The following is a 12,105-nucleotide window of genomic DNA, read 5'->3' as shown; positions in this document are numbered from 1 at the left end:
CTTTCAAAAGCATGATGGCGGCGGCCCCGCGCTACTCGGTTCCCAGTCGGCACTACTTTTCCCGATGTGCCATCCCAGGCCTGCACGACCACGTCTCCCGCAACATTGTACGTGCCCTCACCAACGCGGTTACTACCAAGGTCCACTTAACAACAGACACGTGGACAAGCACAGGCGGGCAGGGCCACTATATCTCCCTGACGGCACATTGGGTGAATTTAGTGGAGGCTGGGACAGAGTCAGAGCCTGGGACCGCTCACGTCCTACCCACCCCCCGAATTGCGGGCCCCAGCTCGGTGGTGGTATCTGCGGGGGTGTATGCTTCCTCCACTAAACCTCCCTCCTCCTCCTCCTACGCAACCTCTGTCTCGCAATCAAGATGTGTCAGCAGCAGCACGTCGCCAGCAGTTGGTGTCACGCGGCGTGGCAGCACAGCAGTGGGCAAGCGTCAGCAGGCCGTGCTGAAACTACTCAGCTTAGGAGAGAAGAGGCACACGGCCCACGAACTGCTGCAGGGTCTGACAGAGCAGACCGACCGCTGGCTTGCGCCGCTGAGCCTCCAACCGGGCATGGTCGTGTGTGACAACGGCCGTAACCTGGTGGCGGCTCTGCAGCTCGGCAGCCTCACACACGTGCCATGCCTGGCCCATGTCTTTAATTTGGTGGTTCAGCGCTTTCTGAAAAGCTACCCCCACTTGTCAGACCTGCTCGGAAAGGTGCGCCAGCTCTGCGCACATTTCCGCAAATCCCACACGCACGCTGCCACCCTGCGGACACTGCAACATCGGTTTATTCTGCCAGTGCACCGACTGCTGTGCGACGTGCCCACACAGTGGAACTCTACGCTCCACATGTTGGCCAGACTCTATGAGCAGCGTAGAGCTATAATGGAATACCAACTCCAACATGGGCGCCGCAGTGGGAGTCAGCCTCCTGAATTATTTACAGAAGAGTGGGCCTGGTTGGCAGCCATCTGCCAGGTCCTTGGAAACTTTGAGGAGTCTACCCAGATGGTGAGCGGGGATGCTGCAATCATTAGCGTCACCATTCCTCTGCTATGCCTCTTGAGAAGTTCCCTGCAAAGCATAAAGGCAGACGCTTTGGAATCAGAAACGGAGGTGGGGGAAGACAGTATGTCGCTGGATAGTCAGAGCAACCTCATGTCTATATCTCAGCGCGTTGAGGAGGAGGGGGAGGAGCATGAGGAGGAGGGGGAAGAGACAGCTTGGCCCACTGCTGAGGGGACAGATGCTGCTTGCCTGTCATCCTTTCAGCGTGTATGGCCAGAGGAGGAGGAGGAGGAGGGGGAGGAGCAGGAGGAGGAGGGGGAAGAGACAGCTTGGCCCACTGCTGAGGGTACAGACGCAGCTTGCCTGTCATCCTTTCAGCGTGTATGGCCGGAGGAGGAGGAGGAGGATCCTGAAAGTGATCTTCCTAGTGAGGACAGCCATGTGTTGCGTACAGGTACCCTGGCACACATGGCTGACTTCATGTTAGGATGCCTTTCTCGTGACCCTCGCGTTACACGCATTCTGGCCACTACGGATTACTGGGTGTACACACTGCTCGACCCACGGTAAAAGGAGAGCCTTTCCACTCTCATTCCCGAAGAGGAAAGGGGTTCGAGAATGATGCTATACCACAGGGTGCTGGTGGACAAACTGATGGTAAACTTCCCATCCGACAGCGCTAGTGGCCGAAGGCGTATTTCCGCGGCCCAGGTAGCAGGGGAGGCGCAGAGATCAGGCAGCATGTACAGCGCAGGCAGGGGAACACTCTCTAAGGCCTTTGACAGCTTTATGGCTCCCCAGCAAGACTGTGTCACCGCTCCCCAGTCAAGGCTGAGTTGGCGGGAGCACTGTAAAAGGATGGTGAGGGAGTACGTAGCGGATCGCACGACCGTCCTCGGTGACGCCTCTGCCCCCTAAACTACTGGGTCTTGAAGCTGGACACGTGGACTGAACTCGCGCTGTATGCCCTGGAGGTGCTTGCTTGTCCTGCGGCTAGCGTCTTGTCAGAGAGTGTGTTTAGTGTGGCTGGGGGAATCATCACGGATAAGCGTACCCACCTGTCAACCGACAGTGCCGACAGGCTAACACTCATCAAGATGAACAAAGCCTGGATTTCCCCAGACTTCTCTTCTCCACCAGCGGACAGCAGCGATACATAAACAATACGTAGGCTGCACCCGCGGATGGAAGCATCGTTCTCTATCACCATCCAAAACGGGGACATTTTTGCTTCATCTATCTGTGTATAATATTCCTCCTCCTCCTCCTGCTCCTCCTCCTGAAACCTCACATAATCACGCCGAACGGGCAATTTTTCTTAGGCCCACAAGGCTCAGTCATATAATTTTTGTAAACAATTTTTATACGTTTCAATGCTCATTAAAGCGTTGAAACTTTCACCTCAACCAATTTTTATTTTAACTGGGCTGCCTCCAGGCCTAGTTACCAATTAAGCCACATTAACCAAAGCGATTAATGGGTTTCACCTGCCCTCTTGGTTGGGCATGGGCAATTTTTCAGAGGTACATTAGTACTGTTGGTACACCAATTTTTTTGGGCCCTCACCTACAGTGTAATCCAATTAATTTTTAGCCCACCTGCATTACAGCTGACGTTACATCAGCTGTGTTGGGCACTGCAATGGGATATATTTATGTACCGCCGGTGGCTTCCTGGCACCCACCCATGCTGTGGGTCCACAGGGAATTCTAAATGCATCTGTTTCCACTTCTAAAGAACCCCAGTCTGACTGGGGCATGCAGTGTGGGCCGAAGCCCACCTGCATTAAACATGACATTACTACCTCAGCTGTGATGGGCAATGCAATGGGATATTTTTATGTACCGCCGGTGGGTACCAGGGAGCCACCCATGCTGTGGGTCCACAGGGAGTTGTAAATGCATCTGTTTCCACTTCTAAAGAACCCCAGTCTGACTGGGGCATGCAGTGTGGGCCGAAGCCCACCTGCATTAAACATGACATTATTACCTCAGCTGTGATGGGCAATGCAATGGGATATATTTATGTACCGCCGGTGGCTTCCTGGCACCCACCCATGCTGTGGGTCCACAGGGAGTTGTAAATGCATTTGTTTCCACTTCTAAAGAACCCCAGTCTGACTGGGGCATGCAGTGTGGGCCGAAGCCCACCTGCATTAAACATGACATTACTACCTCAGCTGTGTTGGGCAATGCAATGGGATATATTTATGTACCGCCGGTGGCTTCCTGGCACCCACCCATGCTGTGGGTCCACAGGGAGTTGTAAATGCATCTGTTTCCACTTGTAAAGAACCCCAGTCTGACTGGGGCATGCAGTGTGGGCCGAAGCCCACCTGCATTAAGCACGACATTATATCAGCTGTGATGGGCACTGCAATGGGATATATTTATGTACCGCCGGTGGCTTCCTGGCACCCACCCATGCTGTGGGTCCACAGGGAGTTGTAAATGCATCTGTTTCCACTTGTAAAGAACCCCAGTCTGACTGGGGCATGCAGTGTGGGCCGAAGCCCACCTGCATTAAGCACGACATTATATCAGCTGTGATGGGCACTGCAATGGGATATATTTATGTACCGCCGGTGGCTTCCTGGCACCCACCCATGCTGTGGGTCCACAGGGAGTTGTAAATGCATCTGTTTCCACTTCTAAAGAACCCCAGTCTGACTGGGGCATGCAGTGTGGGCCGAAGCCCACCTGCATTAAACATGACATTATTACCTCAGCTGTGATGGGCAATGCAATGGGATATATTTATGTACCGCCGGTGGCTTCCTGGCACCCACCCATGCTGTGGGTCCACAGGGAGTTGTAAATGCATTTGTTTCCACTTCTAAAGAACCCCAGTCTGACTGGGGCATGCAGTGTGGGCCGAAGCCCACCTGCATTAAACATGACATTACTACCTCAGCTGTGTTGGGCAATGCAATGGGATATATTTATGTACCGCCGGTGGCTTCCTGGCACCCACCCATGCTGTGGGTCCACAGGGAGTTGTAAATGCATCTGTTTCCACTTGTAAAGAACCCCAGTCTGACTGGGGCATGCAGTGTGGGCCGAAGCCCACCTGCATTAAGCACGACATTATATCAGCTGTGATGGGCACTGCAATGGGATATATTTATGTACCGCCGGTGGCTTCCTGGCACCCACCCATGCTGTGGGTCCACAGGGAGTTGTAAATGCATCTGTTTCCACTTGTAAAGAACCCCAGTCTGACTGGGGCATGCAGTGTGGGCCGAAGCCCACCTGCATTAAAGGGGTTGTCCAGCGCCGAAACGGGTTTTTTTTTTTTTTAAACCCCCCCCCCGTTCGGCGCGAGACAACCCCGATGCAGGGGTTAAAAAAACCACCCGCACAGCGCTTACCTGAATCCCGGCGGTCCGGCGTCTTCATACTCACCTGCTGAAGATGGCCGCCGGGATCCTCTGTCTCCATGGACCGCAGGGCTTCTGTGCGGTCCATTGCCGATTCCAGCCTCCTGATTGGCTGGAATCGGCACGTGACGGGGCGGAGCTACACGGAGCTACACGGAGCCCCATTCAGAAAAGAAGAAGACCCGGACTGTGCAAGCGCGGCTAATTTGGCCATCGGAGGGCGAAAATTAGTCGGCACCATGGAGACGAGGACGCCAGCAACGGAGCAGGTAAGTATAAAACTTTTTATAACTTCTGTATGGCTCATAATTAATGCACAATGTACATTACAAAGTGCATTATTATGGCCATGCAGAAGTGTATAGACCCACTTGCTGCCTCGGGACAACCCCTTTAAGCACGACATTATATCAGCTGTGATGGGCACTGCAATGGGATATATTTATGTACCGCCGGTGGGTTCCAGGGAGCCACCCATGCTGTGGGTGCACACGGAATTCCCATTGCGGAGTTGTACTTGCCTGTGACTATATATAAAAAAACGCGGTCTGACTGGGGCATGCAGACACCTTGACAGAATGAATAGTGTGTGGCACAAAGGTTCCCCATTGCTATGCCCACGTTTGCAGCTCCAGATGGAGGTGGCACAAGATTGGATTTCTCATTGCTTCTGTACAGCATTGTGGGCTATCGCCCCGCCCCTTTTAAAGAGGGTCGCTGCCTAGCCGTGCCAACCCTCTGCAGTGTGTGCCTGCTTTTCCTGTGGCAGACGCACTTATAAATAGACATGAGGGTGGCGTGGCATGAGGGCAGCTGAAGGCTGGGCAGGGACAGTTTGGTGTGCGCTATGGACACTGGGTCGTGGGGCGGGGGGGATTTGGCAGCATGTAACCCAGGAGAAGTGGCAGCGGAGTGTCATGCAGGCAGTGATTGTGCTTTGTTGGAGGTAGTGTGGTGCTTAGCTAAGGTATGCATAGCTAATGAGGGCTTTTCAGATGTTAAAGTTGTTGGGGGGGGGGGGGCCCACTCTTGCTGCTATTGTGGCTTAATAGTGGGACCTGGGAACTTGAGATGCAGCCCAACATGTAGCCCCTCGCCTGCCCTATCCGTTTCTGTGTCGTTCCCATCACTTTCTTGAATTGCCCCGATTTTCACAAATGAAAACCTTAGCGAGCATCGGCGATATACAAAAATGCTTGAGTCGCCCATTGACTTCAATGGGGTTCGTTACTCAAAACGAACCCTCGAGCATCGCGAAAAATTCGTCTCGAGTAACGAGCACCCGAGCATTTTGGTGCTCGCTCATCTCTAGTTGTCACTCGTGACACCACCGTTCCTTCACACCATTGCTTCTCCAGCGGTAATAATAATGAAGTCCACACACTTAAAGGGGTTGTCCCGCGCCGAAACGGGTTTTTTTTTTTTTCAACCCCCCCCCCCGTTCGGCGCGAGACAACCCCAATGCAGGGACTTAAAAAAAAAAAACCGCTCAGCGCTTACCTGAATCCCCGCGCTCCGGTGACTTCTATACTTACCGGTGAAGATGGCCACCGGGATCCTCTTCCTCCGTGGACCGCAGCTCTTCTGTGCGGTCCATTGCCGATTCCAGCCTCCTGATTGGCTGGAATCGGCACGTGACGGGGCGGAGCTACACGGAGCCCCATTCAGAAAGGCAGAAGACCCGGACTGCGCAAGCGCGTCTAATTTGGCCATTCGACCATTTTTGACGGCGAAAATTAGACGGCAACCATGGAGACGAGGATGCCAGCAGCGGAGCAGGTAAGTGAAAAACTTTTTATAACTTCTGTATGGCTCATAATTAATGCACAATGTACATTACAAAGTGCATTAATATGGCCATACAGAAGTGTATAGACCCACTTGCTGCCGCGGGACAACCCCTTTAACGTTGAAACCTCAACAACTAGGAACAGACAGTTACTGGAAACTTTACTTCTTGCTTGCAGCTTTACATGCCAGCTCAGGGAAGACAGTTTAGAAGACTGTCAGGGAGGATGACACTGGACCTACAGGCTACATTATCTGTAAGGTTCCACTCCTGGAAAGGGAGCACTCCAGGAGGAGGATGGAGGAAGGGAACACTCCACTGACACTCACTTCTACTCTTTAGTGTGAACACTGCATAGCGGACTTTTCTTTCTCACTCCTCACAGGCTGTTCCTGGATCTGGGGACCTCAGGATAAGTCTCCTCAGCGTCCATTCTCTTCACTGCATGAGGGCTGAAGGTACCCCCATGTGGCTGTCTCTCTCTCAAAGAAACACAGACTCACTCCTTGCAATCACTTATATAATGCCATTCAGCCATTGGTCACTTGGGTGCCAGGTTTTCTCAAGGATACCAAATTTGTTCTGCAGGTTTCGGAGAAATTACATTGGAAGGAGAACTACAGGTAGATCACCATGCCACATGACAAGGCCCTTCGTGCAATCAAATATTTGAAGACTTTCAGTAACTATTTTTGGGATCTGAAAGAATACATTATTATACTGACTTTTTTTGCGAACACAGTTTTTTCTGGTTTGATAAATTCTATTTACAATTATGTGGATGCCCTATGGGCTCAGTCTTTTCACCTTCTTTGGCAAATCTATACATGGCATGGTGGGAGAATCGTTTTTTGTACAATTCCCGTAATATTGTTTTGGACAAGTACTAAGGGTGCACTGTGTAGTCATGTCTGGGTCCCCTATATATTAAAGACAAGTAGTAAGGATTCACTGTGTAGTCAGTCATGTAATAAAGAGTCTATAAGTAGAGATGAGCGAGCACCAAAATGCTCGGGTGCTCGTTACTCGAGACGAAATTTTCGTGTGCTCGAGGGTTCGTTTCGAGTAACGAACCCCATTGAAGTCAATGGGCGACTCGAGCATTTTTGTATATCGCCGATGCTCGCTAAGGTTTTCATTTGTGAAAATCTGGGCAATTCAAGAAAGTGATGGGAACGACACAGCAACGGATAGGGCAGGCGAGGGGCTACATGTTGGGCTGCATCTCAAGTTCCCAGGTCCCACTATTAAGCCACTGCATGACACTCCACTGCCACTTCTCCTGGGTTACATGCTGCCCAACCCCCCCGCACGACCCAGTGTCCACAGCGCACACCAAAGTGTCCCTGCGCAGCCCTCAGCTGCCCTCATGCCACACGCTGGCCTCATAGCCACACCACCCTCATGTCTATTTATAAGTGCGTCTGCCATGAGGAGGAACCGCAGGCACAAACTGCAGAGGGTTGGCACGGCCAGGCAGCGACCCTCTTTAAAAGGGGCGGGGCGATAGCCCATAATTCTGTACAGAAGCAATGAGAAATCCAATCCTGTGCCACCTCCATCAGGAGCTGCAAACGTGGGCATAGCAATGGGGAACCCATGTGCCACACACTATTCATTCTGTCAAGGTGTCTCTGCATGCCCCAGTCAGACCGGGGTTTTTTATAAATAGTCACAGGCAGGTACAACTCCGCAATGGGAATTCCGTGTACACCCACAGCATGGGTGGCTCCCTGGAACCCACCGGCTGTACATAAATGTATCCCATTGCAGTGCCCAGCACAGCTGAGGTAACATCAGGTTTAATGCAGGTGGGCTTCAGCCCACACTCAGACTGGGGTTCTTTAGAAGGGGACACATGTAGTTACAACTTCGTGTGGACCGACAGCATGGGTGGGTCCCAGGAAGCCACCGGCGGTACATAAATATATCCCATTGCATTGCCCATCACAGCTGAGGTAAAGTCAGGTTTAATGCAGGTGGGCTTCGGCCCACACTGCATGCCCCAGTCAGACTGGGGTTCTTTAGACGTGGACACATGGAGTTACAACTCCGTGTGTACCGACAGCATGGGTGCGTCCCAGGAAGCCACCGGCGGTACATAAATATATCCCATTGCATTGCCCATCACAGCTGAGGTAAAGTCAGGTTTAATGCAGGTAGGCTTCGGCCCACACTGCATGCCCCAGTCAGACTGGGGTTCTTTATAAGTAGACACATGCAGTTACAACTCCGTGTGGACCGACAGCATGGCTTTGGCCCACACTGCATGCCCCAGTCAGACTGGGGTTCTTTAGAAGTGGACACATGGAGTTACAACTCCGTGTGGACCAACAGCATGGGTGGCTCCCTGGAGCCCACCGGCGGTACATAAGTATATCCCATTGCAGTGCCCAGCACAGCTGAGGTAACGTCAGGTTTAATGCAGGTGGGCTTCGGCCAACACTGCATGCTGCAGTTTGACCGGGGTTTTTAATACATAGACACTGGCAGGTACAAATCCCTAATGTGAAGTCCCTGTGGACCCACAGCATGGGTGGCTCCCTGCAACCCACCGGCGGTACATAAATATATCCCATTGCAGTGCCCAGCACAGCTGAGGTAACGTCAGCTTTAATGCAGGTGGGCTAAAAATTACTAGGATTACACTGTAGGCGAGGGCCCAAAAAATTGGTGTACCAACAGTACTAATGTATCTCAGAAAAATTGCCCATGCCCATCCAAGAGGGCGGGTGAATCCCATTAATCGCTTTGGTTAATGTGGCTTAATTTGTAACTAGGCCTGTAGGCAGCCTAGTTAAAATAAAAATTGGTTCAGGTGCAAGTTTCAACGCTTTATTGAATTGAGAATTGAAACGTATAAACATTGTTTACAAAAGTTATATGACTGAGCCTTGTGGGCCGAAGAAAAATTGCCCGTTCGGCGTGATTACGTGAGGTTTCAGGAGGAGGAGCAGGATGAATATAATACACAGATTGATGAAGCAAAAAGGTCCCCGTTTTTGATGGTGATAGAGAACGATGCTTCCATCCGCGGGTGCAGCCTACGTATTGTTTAGGTATCGCTGCTGTCCACCGGTGGAGAAAAGAACTCCGGGGAAATCCAGGCTTTGTTCATCTTTATGATTGTAAGCCTGTCGGCACTGTCGGTTGACAGGCGGGTACGCTTATCCGTGATGATTCCCCCAGCCGCACTAAACACCCTCTCTGACAAGACGCTAGCCGCAGGACAAGCAAGCACCTCCAGGGCATACAGCGCGAGTTCAGGCCACGTGTCCAGCTTTGACACCCAGTAGTTGTAGGGAGCAGAGGCGTCATGGAGGACGGTCGTGTGATCGGCTACGTACTCCCTCACCATCCTTTTACAGTGCTCCCGCCGACTCAGCCTTGACTGGGGAGCGGTGACACAGTCTTGCTGGGGAGCCATAAAGCTGTCAAAGGCCTTGGACAGTGTTCCCCTGCCTGTGCTGTACATGCTGCCTGATCTCTGCGCCTCCCCTGCTACCTGGCCCTCGGAACTGCGCCTTCTGCCACTAGCGCTGTCGGATGGGAATTTTACCATCAGTTTGTCCACCAGGGTCCTGTGGTATAGCATCACTCTCGAACCCCTTTCCTCTTCGGGTATGAGAGTGGAAAGGTTCTCCTTATACCGTGGGTCGAGCAGTGTGTACACCCAGTAATCCGTAGGGGCCAGAATGCGTGTAAGGCGAGGGTCACGAGAAAGGCATCCTAACATGAAGTCAGCCATGTGTGCCAGGGTACCTGTACGCAACACATGGCTGTCCTCACTCGGAAGATCACTTTCAGGATCCTCCTCCTCCTCCTCCTCCTCAGGCCATACACGCTGAAAGGATGACAGGCAAGCAGCATGGGTACCCTCAGCAGTGGGCCAAGCTGTCTCTTCCCCCTCCTCCTCATGCTCCTCCCCCCTCCTCCTCCTCAACGCGCTAAGATATACACATGAGGGTGCTCTGACTATCCAGCGACATACTGTCTTCCCCCGCCTCCGTTCCCGAGCGCAAAGCGTCTGCCTTTATGCTTTGCAGGGAACTTCTCAAGAGGCATAGCAGAGGAATGGTGACGCTAATGATTGCAGCATCGCCACTCACCATCTGGGTAGACTCCTCAAAGTTTCCAAGGACCTGGCAGATGTCTGCCAACCAGGCCCACTCTTCTGTAAAGAGTTGAGGAGGCTGACTCCCACTGCGCCGCCCATGTTGGATTTGGTATTCCACTATAGCTCTACGCTGCTCATAGAGCCTGGCCAACATGTGGAGCGTAGAGTTCCACCGTGTGGGCACGTCGCACAGCAGTCGGTGCACTGGCAGATTAAACCGATGTTGCAGGGTACGCAGGGTGGCAGCGTCCATGTTGGACTTGCGGAAATGTGCGCAGAGCCAGCGCACCTTTCCGAGTAGGTCTGACAAGCGTGGGTAGCTTTTCAGAAAGCGCTGAACCACCGAATTAAAGACGTGGGCCAGGCATGGCACGTCCGTGAGGCTGCCGAGCTGCAGCGCCGCCACCAGGTTACGGCCGTTGTCACACACGACCATGCCCGGTTGGAGGCTCAGCGGCGAAAGCCAGCGGTCGGTCTGCTCTGTCAGACCCTGCAGCAGTTCGTGAGCCGTGTGCCTCTTATCTCCTAAGCGGAGTAGTTTCAGCACGGCCTGCTGACGCTTGCCTACCGCTGTGCTGCCATGCCGCGCGACACCGACTGCTGCCGACATGCTGCTGCTGACACATCTGGATTGCGAGACAGAGGTTGCGTAGGAGGAGGAGGAGGAGGGTGGTTTAGTGGAGGAAGCATACACCGCCGCAGATAACAGCACCGAGCTGGGGCCCGCAATTCTGGGGGTGGGTAGGACGTGAGCGGTCCCAGGCTCTGACTCGGTCCCAGCCTCCACTAAATTTACCCAATGTGCCGTCAGGGAGATATAGTGGCCCTGCCCGCCTGTGCTTGTCCACGTGTCCGCTGTTAAGTGGACCTTGGCAGTAACCGCGTTGGTGAGGGGCGCGTACGATGTTGCGGGAGACGTGGTCGTGCAGGGCTGGGACGGCACATTGGGAAAAGTAGTGGCGACTGGGAACTGAGTAGCGCGGGGCCGCCGCCATCATGTTTTTGAAAGCCTCCGTTTCCACAACCCTTTTCGGCAGCATCTCCAGGCTGATCAATTTGGCTATGTGCACGTTTAACGCTCGAGCGTGCGTGTGCGTAGCAGCGTACTTGCGCTCAAACACGACGGCTGGACGGTGCGCTGAGAGACATTGCTGGATGGGGCCGAGGACAGCGGAGGTGAGGGTGTGGGTGCAGGCCGGGAGACGGTCGTGCCTGTGTCCTGAGAGGGGGGTTGGATCTCAGTGGCAGGTTGGGGCACAGGGGGAGAGGCAGTGGTGCAAACCGGAGGTGGTGAACGGCCTTCGTCCAACTTTGTGGGGTGCTTGGCCATCATATGCCTGAGCATGCTGGTGGTGGTCAGGCTGGTGGTGGTGGTGGCTCCCCGGCTGATCTTGGCGCGACAAACCTTGCACACCACAGTTCATCGGTCGTCTGCACTCTCAGTGAAAAACTGCCAGACCTTTGAGCACCTCGGCCTCTGCAGGGTGGCATGGCGCGAGGGGGCGCTTTGGGAAACAGTTGGTGGATTATTCGCTCTGGCCCTGCCTCTACCCCTGGCCACCGCACTGCCTCTTCCAACCTGCCCTGCTGCTGCACTTGCCTCCCCCTCTGAAGACCTGTCCTCAGTAGGCTTAGCAAACCAGGTGGGGTCAGTGACCTCATCGTCCTGCTGCTCTTCCTCCGAGTCCTCTGTGCGCTCCTCCCTCGGACTTACTGCAATTACTACTACCTGAGTGATAGACAACTGAGTCTCATCGTCGTCGTCCTCCTCACCCACTGAAAGCTCTTGAGACAGTTGCCGGAAGTCTCC

The sequence above is a fragment of the Eleutherodactylus coqui genome, unplaced genomic scaffold (assembly GCF_035609145.1).
Source record: "Eleutherodactylus coqui strain aEleCoq1 unplaced genomic scaffold, aEleCoq1.hap1 HAP1_SCAFFOLD_215, whole genome shotgun sequence".
NCBI lineage: Eukaryota > Metazoa > Chordata > Amphibia > Anura > Eleutherodactylidae > Eleutherodactylus > Eleutherodactylus coqui.
This window is presented reverse-complemented; position numbering follows the sequence as displayed.